This window comes from Cryptomeria japonica, chromosome 10, assembly GCF_030272615.1.
Source record: "Cryptomeria japonica chromosome 10, Sugi_1.0, whole genome shotgun sequence".
Lineage (NCBI taxonomy): Eukaryota > Viridiplantae > Streptophyta > Pinopsida > Cupressales > Cupressaceae > Cryptomeria > Cryptomeria japonica.
Genome location: NC_081414.1, coordinates 152,545,874 through 152,556,909, shown reverse-complemented (window position 1 = coordinate 152,556,909; position 11,036 = coordinate 152,545,874).

The following is an 11,036-nucleotide window of genomic DNA, read 5'->3' as shown; positions in this document are numbered from 1 at the left end:
TCCCATTTTGGTAGATGAAAGTAAAGAGGGACATAGGTGTACAAGCGTGGAAACAATATTCAAACATTCAAGCATTCAAGCATTTTTTCAAGCAATTGATCATTCCAAGTCTCCATTCAAGGCTAAGTGTTGCATTCAAGACAAGGATTCAAACATTGAAGAGGAGATCACATACTACAACATACAACATAAAACAAACAACAACATCTATACCTTCGCACATAAGGATACAAACATCCTTACAACAAGGTATTAGTACTTGTTTTACATTACAATCATTTACATTTACAGCATTTCTCATTTCTTGGTTAATTCCAAAACCGGGGTTTGACCTAAAGGCAAACCCCTAATCCCTAAACCCCCAATCGTCTTCACTTTTCTGTGTGTAGGTTGCAGGTACGCGGCTGAAATTGAAGATCTGGAATCCTTGTGCAGAGACGAACAGATCCCCCTTCGTTTCGCGGATTTTTCAGAGGACCGTGTGCACGCCGGGCGCCATCGTCCCGTCAACTTTTGCTCAAATTTGCAGGACAGCGCTGTATCGACATTTTACAGCTAATTCCAGGTCCGCCACTTCATCCTATATCCCTATCTCAGTTTATAAGCGAATCTTTCTCACTTTCTATGCATTCCTAGCTTGATCATTCTATGCACATTCTTTACAAAAGAGGGTTGCCTTGTTGTCTTAACCCTTGAAACTCATTTAGAATCCAATCTTGCATTGTGTGGGATTGGATCTTGTGGGTTTCAACCCCTCTTTTGAATGTAAAGTCTCCCCTAAGTGAAAACCATCAACCCTAGCAACCTCCCTTCTCTCTCCTTGGAGTTGGAAGAGGGGAGAGCAACTAGGGTTCGATCATTTTTCCGCTTTACAATTTTATTACTCATCCTACTTCTACATTGATTTTCCATATGACCAAATTTATTGCAATTAAAGAATCTACAATTGAATTTATGAGAATTAGGTTGTCTTACCAGAGGATTCTTTCTCTTCTTTTGTTTAGGCTTTGCATTGCTTTGTCCAGATCTAGAGGATTCTCCTTTCTCAATTCCAAGTCCTTGCATGTCCTTTCCATGTCTCTGACTTTCCATCATCTCATCAATCCTCAATGAGCTAGCATTGAATTTGTCTTTTTATTTATTTTCAATAGCAAGTTCATCTCTTAGGGCAACAATATGTCTTTCAAGTTCTTAACCATTATTCCTTGATTGTGTCAACTCAAGCTTCAACTGATCATTCTCATAGGTAAGACTGAAGAATTCATTTGCTCTGTCCTTCAATGATTGTGTAAAATTGTCTTCTTTCTTCTTCCGGTCCTCAATCTTCTTAGTTAGCTTCATCATAATGGATTGCATCTCATTCTTCAATGCAACATTCTCTCTCTCAAGCTTGTCAACTTTGTCGTGATTCTCCATGCATTGATCTTCTTTCTCCTTCAACTTGTCCATGAATTCCTTCCTCATCTCTTGATCCTTCAAGTCATTAATGAAATCATCAGTAGCATTCAAGTTTCTCTTCAAAGAACTGATCTCATTTCTTGTTGTATCAAGATCCTCAAGTACCACACTAAGTTGTCTCTGAAAACTGGAATCCATTGATTCAATCTCCTAGACCTTCCTCAAGCGATTAGGCTTCCTCATAGGACCTATGATTTGATACCAATTGTTCAAAGAAGGGATCACTAAGAGGGCGGGTGAATCAGTGATCTATTGGTTATTAAATTTTCTGACTTAAATTTAAACCACTGGAAGCATAAGCATGAAAGTGAATGCAGAAACACAAAATAACTAGCCACAAAATCATAACATCGGGATGTTTACGTGGAAACCCAAATGGCAAAAACCATAATGGGATTTTAACCCCCAATAATACTCTACTATGTCCAGTAGTAAAACAATATTACAATATGGGGAATGCACTTGCATTCAGGAACATTGCCTAGGGATCAAGAATATGCACGTGAAACTGCGCTACAAAGGATTCTCGATTACCACTAGCTCACATATCAATCATACCATACATCAAAAATATCTTTTGTACTGGTCTTATATATCAACAACCACAAAATAGTTCATTCATTAAGTCAGCCTACTAATGTAACATGTAGTCATATGTCAGCTTGATTAGATCACCAGAGATAAATGTGGATCACCAAATAGGTGATAAGATGATGTCTCTATGTCAACCTAATCATCCTATACATGATTCATAACACCACAATCACTAGAAAGCTTCTAGACCAAAACTGCTTAGCTCAACCTGAAATACCAGTTAACTGGCTACCGGTTGACATCCACTTCCGGATATCCAGATCTGTGATTACTGGATAGGAATCTTGAGAAGAGTTGCCATCAATGACAACCCTAAACCATTAATCAAGTATTAGTAGCCACTGGATGAGTGTCAATTGCCAACAGTCACGCCTAGCAAAATAACCCACTGGTTGAAAGCAGAGATAGCCCATACCATTCCAATCACAAATAGTTGCAACCAAGTTGAATAGGAAACCAGGAGGCATGATATGAAAACTGAAGAGAAAGAAGCTCTATAGCACAGTCCGAAGATCCCACCTCCAAAATGAGATAGATCGAACAAGTTGTCAAAAATCCAACCCACTATAGAAGAGCATTGCAAGGGGGCCTTGAAGTAAGAAAAACACAAACCCCACAAATAGGGTGTACCACCAAAGAGCCTTTCATCTAGCAAAGACCACAAACACCCAATCCTTACCCAAAGAAACATAGCACGAGACAGGTCCACCCTCATCCAAGTTATCATCCTCACTATCTCCTTCCCCATCTATAGAAACCCTATAACCTCCTATGTTTCTCTCACCCATCTCCTGTTGACAACACCTCTTCTAATAAGATGCATATAATATTATTGAAGTAGTGTTAAGGTTTATAGTTTTTTATAATTAATTTATTATTATATTATATTATTATTATTATTATCATTATTATACTTTTGAAATTTAGTGCTAAAGTAGTATGAAGGTTTATAGCATTATATAACTATTTTATAATTACATTATTCAATATTAAGTAGAATAATGAAAATATTAATTAGAAATAAGATAACTTTATAAATCATAATTAGTGTTGATAATGGTGATTTTGACAACCATGTTTTTTACCTCAAATCACTTAATCGGCTAGTGTAAGGGGGTTGAGATCCTCCTGATTAAGGTTAAGTTGAATTTCTTTAGGGATTAGGGTCTAATGTTAATTTGTTTTAGGGTTAAGGTTAAATTTGGTTTGGTGTTAGGGTTAAGGTTCAATTTGGTTTAGTGTTAGGTTTAGGGTTGATTTTAGTTATGGTTTAGGGTTAGGGTTTGATTTATTTTTGTTTACTATTCAATAAGGATTAGGCTTAGGGTTCAATTTGCTATAGCATTAAGTATCACTTTGGCATATCTAAGTTAGGGTTTAAGTTGGTTTAGGGCTCAATTAGGTTTATAATAAGCATTTGATTCAATTTACTATTAGGGTTCAATTTGGTTTAAGCCTGGTGTTTATAAGGTAAGGGTTTAATAATTTATTTTAATATTCAATTAGGATTAGGGTTAGAGATCAATTTCCATCAAGGCTAGGGTTTGATTAATTAATTTGGTTTAGTTTTAGAGTTAAGGTTAGATTTGGTTAAAGACTTAATAATGGTTTTGATCTTGTGTGAACTCTATTATGTTTATAGTTAATGTCCAATTTGGTTTAATGTTAGGGCTCAAATATATCTAAGTTTTTAGAGTTACAGTTCAATTTGTTTTTAAGGTTAAGCCTCAATTTAGTTAGGGTTTAAATTAGTATAGGACTAAATTTCAAATTATTTTAGGGTTAATCTTTTATTCGATTAGAGTTAAGTTGGTATACAGTTAAGGTTCAAATTAGTTTAGGGTTAGGGTTTGATTTGAGGGTATGTGCAAGCTAATGAGTCACAAATTCGTGGAAGTTTGCGCGTTGGAAAATGCGCTCCGCAAAACGGGCCCCCATTTTTTAAAAATGGGGGCCCGTTATAAAAAATGGGGGCCCGTTAATGGTTCGGCCTCCCGAGCCGAAAGGTCATGGGGTGCCGAAGCCAAATAAAATGGGCCCCCGTTTATGGACAAAACGGGCCCCCGTTTGTAAACAAAATGGGGGCCCGTTTTGAAATGCTATTTTTATCATTTTTTTTGGATAATTTTTCATTTTCACCGTTACAGTTAGTTGACAAGAGGAGATCAAAAACGGGCCCCCGTGCTGTGGTTTCCACTTCAAGCCTCCACCACTATCCCAGGTACACATTCAGTCATCTATTTTCACATTTCATAATTTTCTTGTATATTTTTCTTTTTTTTTTGTATTATTTAGTTTTTTTTTATTATTTTAGTTTTTTTTAATAGTAGCATATAAATAAATTATTTTTTATATTTGTAAATTCTTGATTTTGATCTAAAATATTTTTGAACAGTTAACCCTAAACCGTAATCAACAAATTTAGAAACCAAAACCAAACCTAGATAATTAACAAAATGAAATCAACACAAACAAAAAATCGAAAATGAAATGGAAACAAAAACAAAAATGTTCAAAAATGAAATTGACACAAACAAAAAACCGAAAATGAAATGGAAACAAAAACAAAAACGTTCGAAAATGAAATCGACACAAACAAAAAACCGAAAATGAAATGGAAACAAAAACAAAAACGTTTGAAAATGAAATCGACACAAACAAAAAACCAAAAATGAAATGGAAACAAAAACAAAAACGTTCGAAAATGAAATTGAAATAAAACCGAACATATGTACCTAAATTGTTCTTAATCCTCATTAGGCAATACAAAAGTTACCACTAAATTAGTATAACCTTAAAAGTAATTAACATTAAGTTCTTCAAATTTTAGATATGAAAGTTTAGGCTTAGGTTTATGCCATGTCATGGCATAAAGGTCCTATTATGGTCCTATTATGTCATGTGATGGTATAAAAGGATCAATTATGGACACAATTTTAGAGCAAAACTAGATAAGTTACTAAAATTGGAGTTTGGTTTACATAGGTTCATAAAGGAAGCTAATATGCCAAATATATAATTCATTAATACAAAATAAAAAATATTCTTGATTTATAATGTTGATTGATAATGAGTTTTCTAAATGGGGTGCTAATTATATATACATCCGAAATATTTGAAAAATATAATTCCCAAGAAGTATTTTGAATATCTTTAGAAGTATATTGGTATATCTAGAATGTAATTTATATTATAAAAGATTTAATATATGATTTGAAGTTGGTAGATATTTTGAGGAAGATTTATTAGATTATGTTATGATTAAGCTAATATTAGAAGAATGGTTTTAACAACATCTTTTGGTTTTAAAAGGTGCACAAGGTTTGAAGTTGAAATCATATTCGATTGTATATAATATTAAATTGTTAAAGAGCTTTTTTTTTTTTAAATAGTTAATTTAAGATATTAGTTGAAGCTATTTGAGAATGTGAGATAGTCCTAATGAACACATGAATTAAATTAATGAACCTAGGACAATCACAATGAACATATGATAGTCCCAATGAGCCTCAAATGATCCTAATGAATGTAGGGCAGTCTTAATGAACCTAAGAAAGTCCTAATGAGCCTAAGAAAGCAATAATGAACTTGGGACAATCCTAATGAACCTAGGATAGTCCTAATGAACCTACAATAGTGTAAACAAGCCTAGGATAGTGTAAGAAAAAAACACTACAAAAAAGACCTCAAATGCGTTAAATGAATTTCCCAATAACGCACTCGTGTTTATCTTTTTTTGGTCATTTGGCTACCTTTTTTTACAACATCTTGGTGTATACGCCCCTAAGAAGACCTTTTCCTCAAAAATTTCTTGGATCATGAACTCCTCATGTGCACCAAACATTTAAGTTGCCACTTGGAAGCTTCTAATGCACACAATCCTTTCAATCAATCTACTCCATTGATCTCTCAAAACAATCTTAGTATTTAATCCTCTATCCTTCATTTCTTATTCAACTTTGTAAGAGAATTTGTGTATGGATTGATATCTTAAATTTTATAGAAAGATTATATATGAAAACAAATGATTGCGGAGTTTTATAATAAATGATTTATAGGAAATAATATTTTTTGAAGGTTTTGTAAATTATAATCTTGTGTAGATTTGATTATGGGAGAAATTTAATGGTGAAATATGCTTAACTCTTCAAAAGTTTTGATGTTTTGTCTTTACATGACAACCACTTAGAATATAATATGTTTTAAGTATGTCATTTATAGTCATGGGAGATTAGTTTTTTTTTAAGATTGTCTGAAGACTAATCAATGTAATATGAATTGATGACAATTATCTCAAAACTATGTAATTGAATTCTAATAAATTATCATGTGTACATTAAAACACTAGAAATATGGAGCATCCAAACACACACATTCATTTTTCAAAATAACTTTAAGTTAAAGTTAACAAAATATTATGTTGTCTTAGTAATATTGTTTCCATGCTATATATTCTTACACTAGAAGGAGGATCATCTTATTTCTCACTTCTTTATTGATCTTATGTATGAAATATTTTATATTGATTTTAATAGTTGATGCATTTTACAAGAAATGAATTTATTAAATTGAATATATAATAGATTTATGATGTTTCATTGAAAGTTTTTATTAAGTTTTGTGCGCAAATTTTATATTTCAAGATTCAATAGTATGTACATGTATATTTTTTTAAGTTCAATATTATATTATATATTTCATGTGTATCTCATTCAACAACATATAAATGTTACTATTTATAAATGTTTTTTTTTAATTTAGTAAAATAGATTCTTCTTTGACATAGAGTTGTATATAATTCATGTATATCTTTATATATGCAGGAGTTCTTTGCTATCATGGATGTTTTTGACATAGATGAACTATTAGGTGAAAATCCCCCACCACAACCCCCTCCTCCTCCTCCTCCACCTCCACCACCACCACCACCACCACCACAACCCCCTAGATTGGATGAAATTCGTTTAAGAGAATGAATTAATAAAAACCTACAAGTGATTGAACAAAACATTGCTGCTATCCAAAATGAGCAAGTCACGCCACCCCATCTTGTAGAGTTTGCAAAATCAATGCAAACTGTTGTCGAGTCAGTTAGATCTGTTGATTCTCAATTAGATCAATTTCATAGACGACGACAAGAGTTGCATGATTTTTATGCCGATGGTTTAACTTATAGACAAATCACAGATTTGAAAATAACCAAAGCTCATTTATGTCCATATTTTACCAACCCAAAAACAAGAGAACCAATGCAACCTAACCAGAAAAGAATTTCAATTAGGTGGTGTGTGCATCCAGAAATGGCTAGATACTTTTGGGATAGATGGTGGATGGTTTTTGATTATCCACCACATCGTAATTATGAGGTCCCTTTTTATTTTTTGAAGAAATTATACTGTGAGTTTGTAATGAACCAAAAACCAAATTATTTTGATATTAAGTCATTCTAGGGTGTTGGTCGTGGAATGCCACAACATAGATTAGGGGCACGGAGTAATAATCCCCTACCGGATCCACCCATAGTTCCACTTGTTGCTCCATCGATTCCTGCAGATGTCCAAAATACATCATTCATTTTGACATTAGATGCTTGGACTTCCCTCACAAGTAACCTGAGTGAGCAAGCTACTCACATGGCATCTGCTCCTCGATGGATGCCACATATGTGTTCGAGTTGTCATGAGACATGTGTAGGTCCTACTACTGCTGCAGGATCTACTTCAGTTCCAGATGAGCATGATGCAGCAGATGATAGTATGATGACATCTTATATGGATTTTCTTTGCTCGGATGTTCATCTTGACTAGGTATAGATATATATACATGTACATGTCAATCTTTTTATGTACTTCATTAAATATAGGTATAAACTAAGTGCATCTCTTTTTTTATACAATCTAATACTTCATTAAATAATTTTTGTTTATGTAGATAAGGACTACGCCTAATATTAGAGTCAATATTGCATCTATTGGAAGACAACTCGGCACACCTTATGGGGTATAGTATAAATTTCTGTCTAGACATTGTACTAGATCTTTTTAAGTTAACATGTTATCATCGTATATTATATAAACTTTCATGTTGATACATTGAATGCTTCTTTCTCCAGGATTCAGGTCATGAGGGACCCTCTACATCACATCGAGAAGAGGGTCTGACTATTGTGACACCATCTATGGTATGTATCTTATAATTCTTAACTTAAATATGAACTCTTACAATATTGTAACTTAACTTGAAATTATTTAGTACACATATATATGTTCACTAAATATGATTTCATTAAATGCATGTACGCAGGTGGACACTACCATTAGGATAGGTTATCCTCATAATTTTGATCAGAGCCAATTTGAACGCACATCGACATCCTTTGAGGTATTAATATGTAATACTTAATTTGATCTTATTTTGACTCTTAATTTAAGATTTAATTGGACACTTTGAATTTGACCTTGTACAGGAGTTAGCTAGCACTACATTTGGTGTTGATATTGCACAAGATACTACTAGAGGAGATACTGCTAGAGGGTTTGATGAGCATATGGTAAGTTTGTAACTTAATTTATGAATTCTACTATATTTGATAAATGATTCTTTTAATAGTTAATTTCAAGTAATATTTTAATATTATTTTTTTATTGTACAGCATGAGACAGGTGGATCTGGACCACGTCTCGGGGACAAGAGAGATACTGCTACAGGATCTGATGAGCATATGGTAAGTTTGTAACTTAATTTATGAATTCTACTATATTTGATAAATGATTCTTTTAATAGTTAATTTCAAGTAATATTTTAATATTATTTTTTTATTGTACAGCATGAGACAGGTGGATCTGGACCACGTCCTGGGGACAAGAGAGATACTGCTACAGGATCTGATGAGCATATGGTAAGTTTGTAACTTAATTTATGAATTCTACTATATTTGATAGATGATTCTTTTAATAGTTAATTTCAAGTAATATTTTAATATTATTTTTTTATTGTACAGCATGAGACAGGTGGATCTGCACCACGTCCCGGGGACAAGAGACCACGAGATGTTATTGATGATAGCACTTAGATTTTACTATTTATTTGGCTTTGATATGTACTTTTTTATGGGCTTTACACATTTGTTTACATGTGCACATACTTTATATATATGGATAGTTGCATAATAGGATTAGATCATATATATTTTGTGCATACTTTATATATTTTGTGCACGTTAGATATTATGTGGAGTGAACATCATGTTACCATCTAGACATATATATGGATTAGATATTATATGGATTATGTGGACTTGAAATTTTACTATTTATTTGGCTCTGATATGTACTATTTTACGGGCTTTACATATTTGTTTACACGTGCACACACATACTTTATATATATGGATAGTTTCATAATAGGATTAGATCATATATATTATGTGCATACTTTATGTGTATTGTGCGCATTAGATATTATGTGGACTTAAAATTATGTGCACATTAGATCATATATATTGACTTGAAATTATGTGGACTTGAAATTTTGCGCATACTTTATATATTATGTGGACTTGAAATTTTATTTATGGAAGTTATGCTTAAACAACTTTATAGGCATTATGTGGACTTGTAATTTTATTTTTGGAATTTCATTTAAATAGTTCTTGTGATTAGATAAACTACATGTGCATACATCATGAACTAAGTATCGAAACATATCTTATAATTATAACATATTCTAAATTAAAAAGTATCATTTAACAAATATAATGAATAGAACTTGATTAAAACATAATTATCTCATTCAGAAATTTGACCAGTAGTCTCTCATTTATGTATATTGTACACAAAATGTAATCAAGAAGACATATCTAAAATAAAATAAACAGTCTATTTAAATAACTTTGTTTTCATTGATTCCTTCTACTTGTGGTAGACCTGAAACAAAATTTTACTAGATTCATTCCGTTATACCATCTACATCCTCTCTCTTTTGCAAAGCATCTATAATTGTCTCGTGCTCTTCCATAGAGAGAGTCCATAATTGTTTATTAGCAGGCCTGCCACGATACCTATCCAATTTTATATTAGTTGCCACTACCAAATGCGAGTAATGTATAATCTTTTTCTCTAATTCATAATCTTCAAATGCGGGCAATCCATTCTTTCTTGTTAGATATTTGCGTAGCCAAGTGCCAACAACAACCACGGATCCTATTGGATAGTCATAACCATCATCATCTACTCGAGGAGTAGTTAGCTTATGTTTTGGCTCTACACATCGAGCCAACCAATACTCTGTCCCCTCTTCATTGTACTCTGGTGCAACAACAGCATAGACATGTCCTGTGCACAAAACAATTTTATTTTAATATTTAATGAGAAATAAAAACAAAAATATACACTGTAAGATTTCATAAATTTATGTACTATTTAATAAATCAAAACAAATTTCAAAAATAATTTTACCTTGTTGTATAAGATCTGAAATGCGATCATAGTCATTTGATGCAAACATTTGATCCATATCTTCATCAGTTCTTTCATGCAGATCATTTGCATCTATGGGTGTCAATGATCTTTGTTGCCATTCTTCAACCCATTCTTTATTCTCACAAAATTCCCAATCTCCGGAAACACAAAACTGACAAAAGCAAGCAAGCTGCCTTGTGAATATAGTCCATGTGTTTGAATTAGAACTCTTAAACAAATGCCATTTAGCTGATCCAATGATGGTATTACAATCATGCCGAATAGGAATACTATCTTCCTCTATCAACCAGAAGAAACGTCGAATTGTAGAGTTTTCAGTTGATCCTTTTGACAACTTTGAATTGCACCAATCTACAACTGCACGAGCATCTCTGAATTTCACTGCATCCTCGAATTTCAATTGTTCTCTAGCAAGAGCTCTTTTTATATAGGCACCGGCTCCATCATGTTCCCCCTTACCATGTCCCGCTTCAAAAAAACTCCATAAATGTTGGACATTGGTTA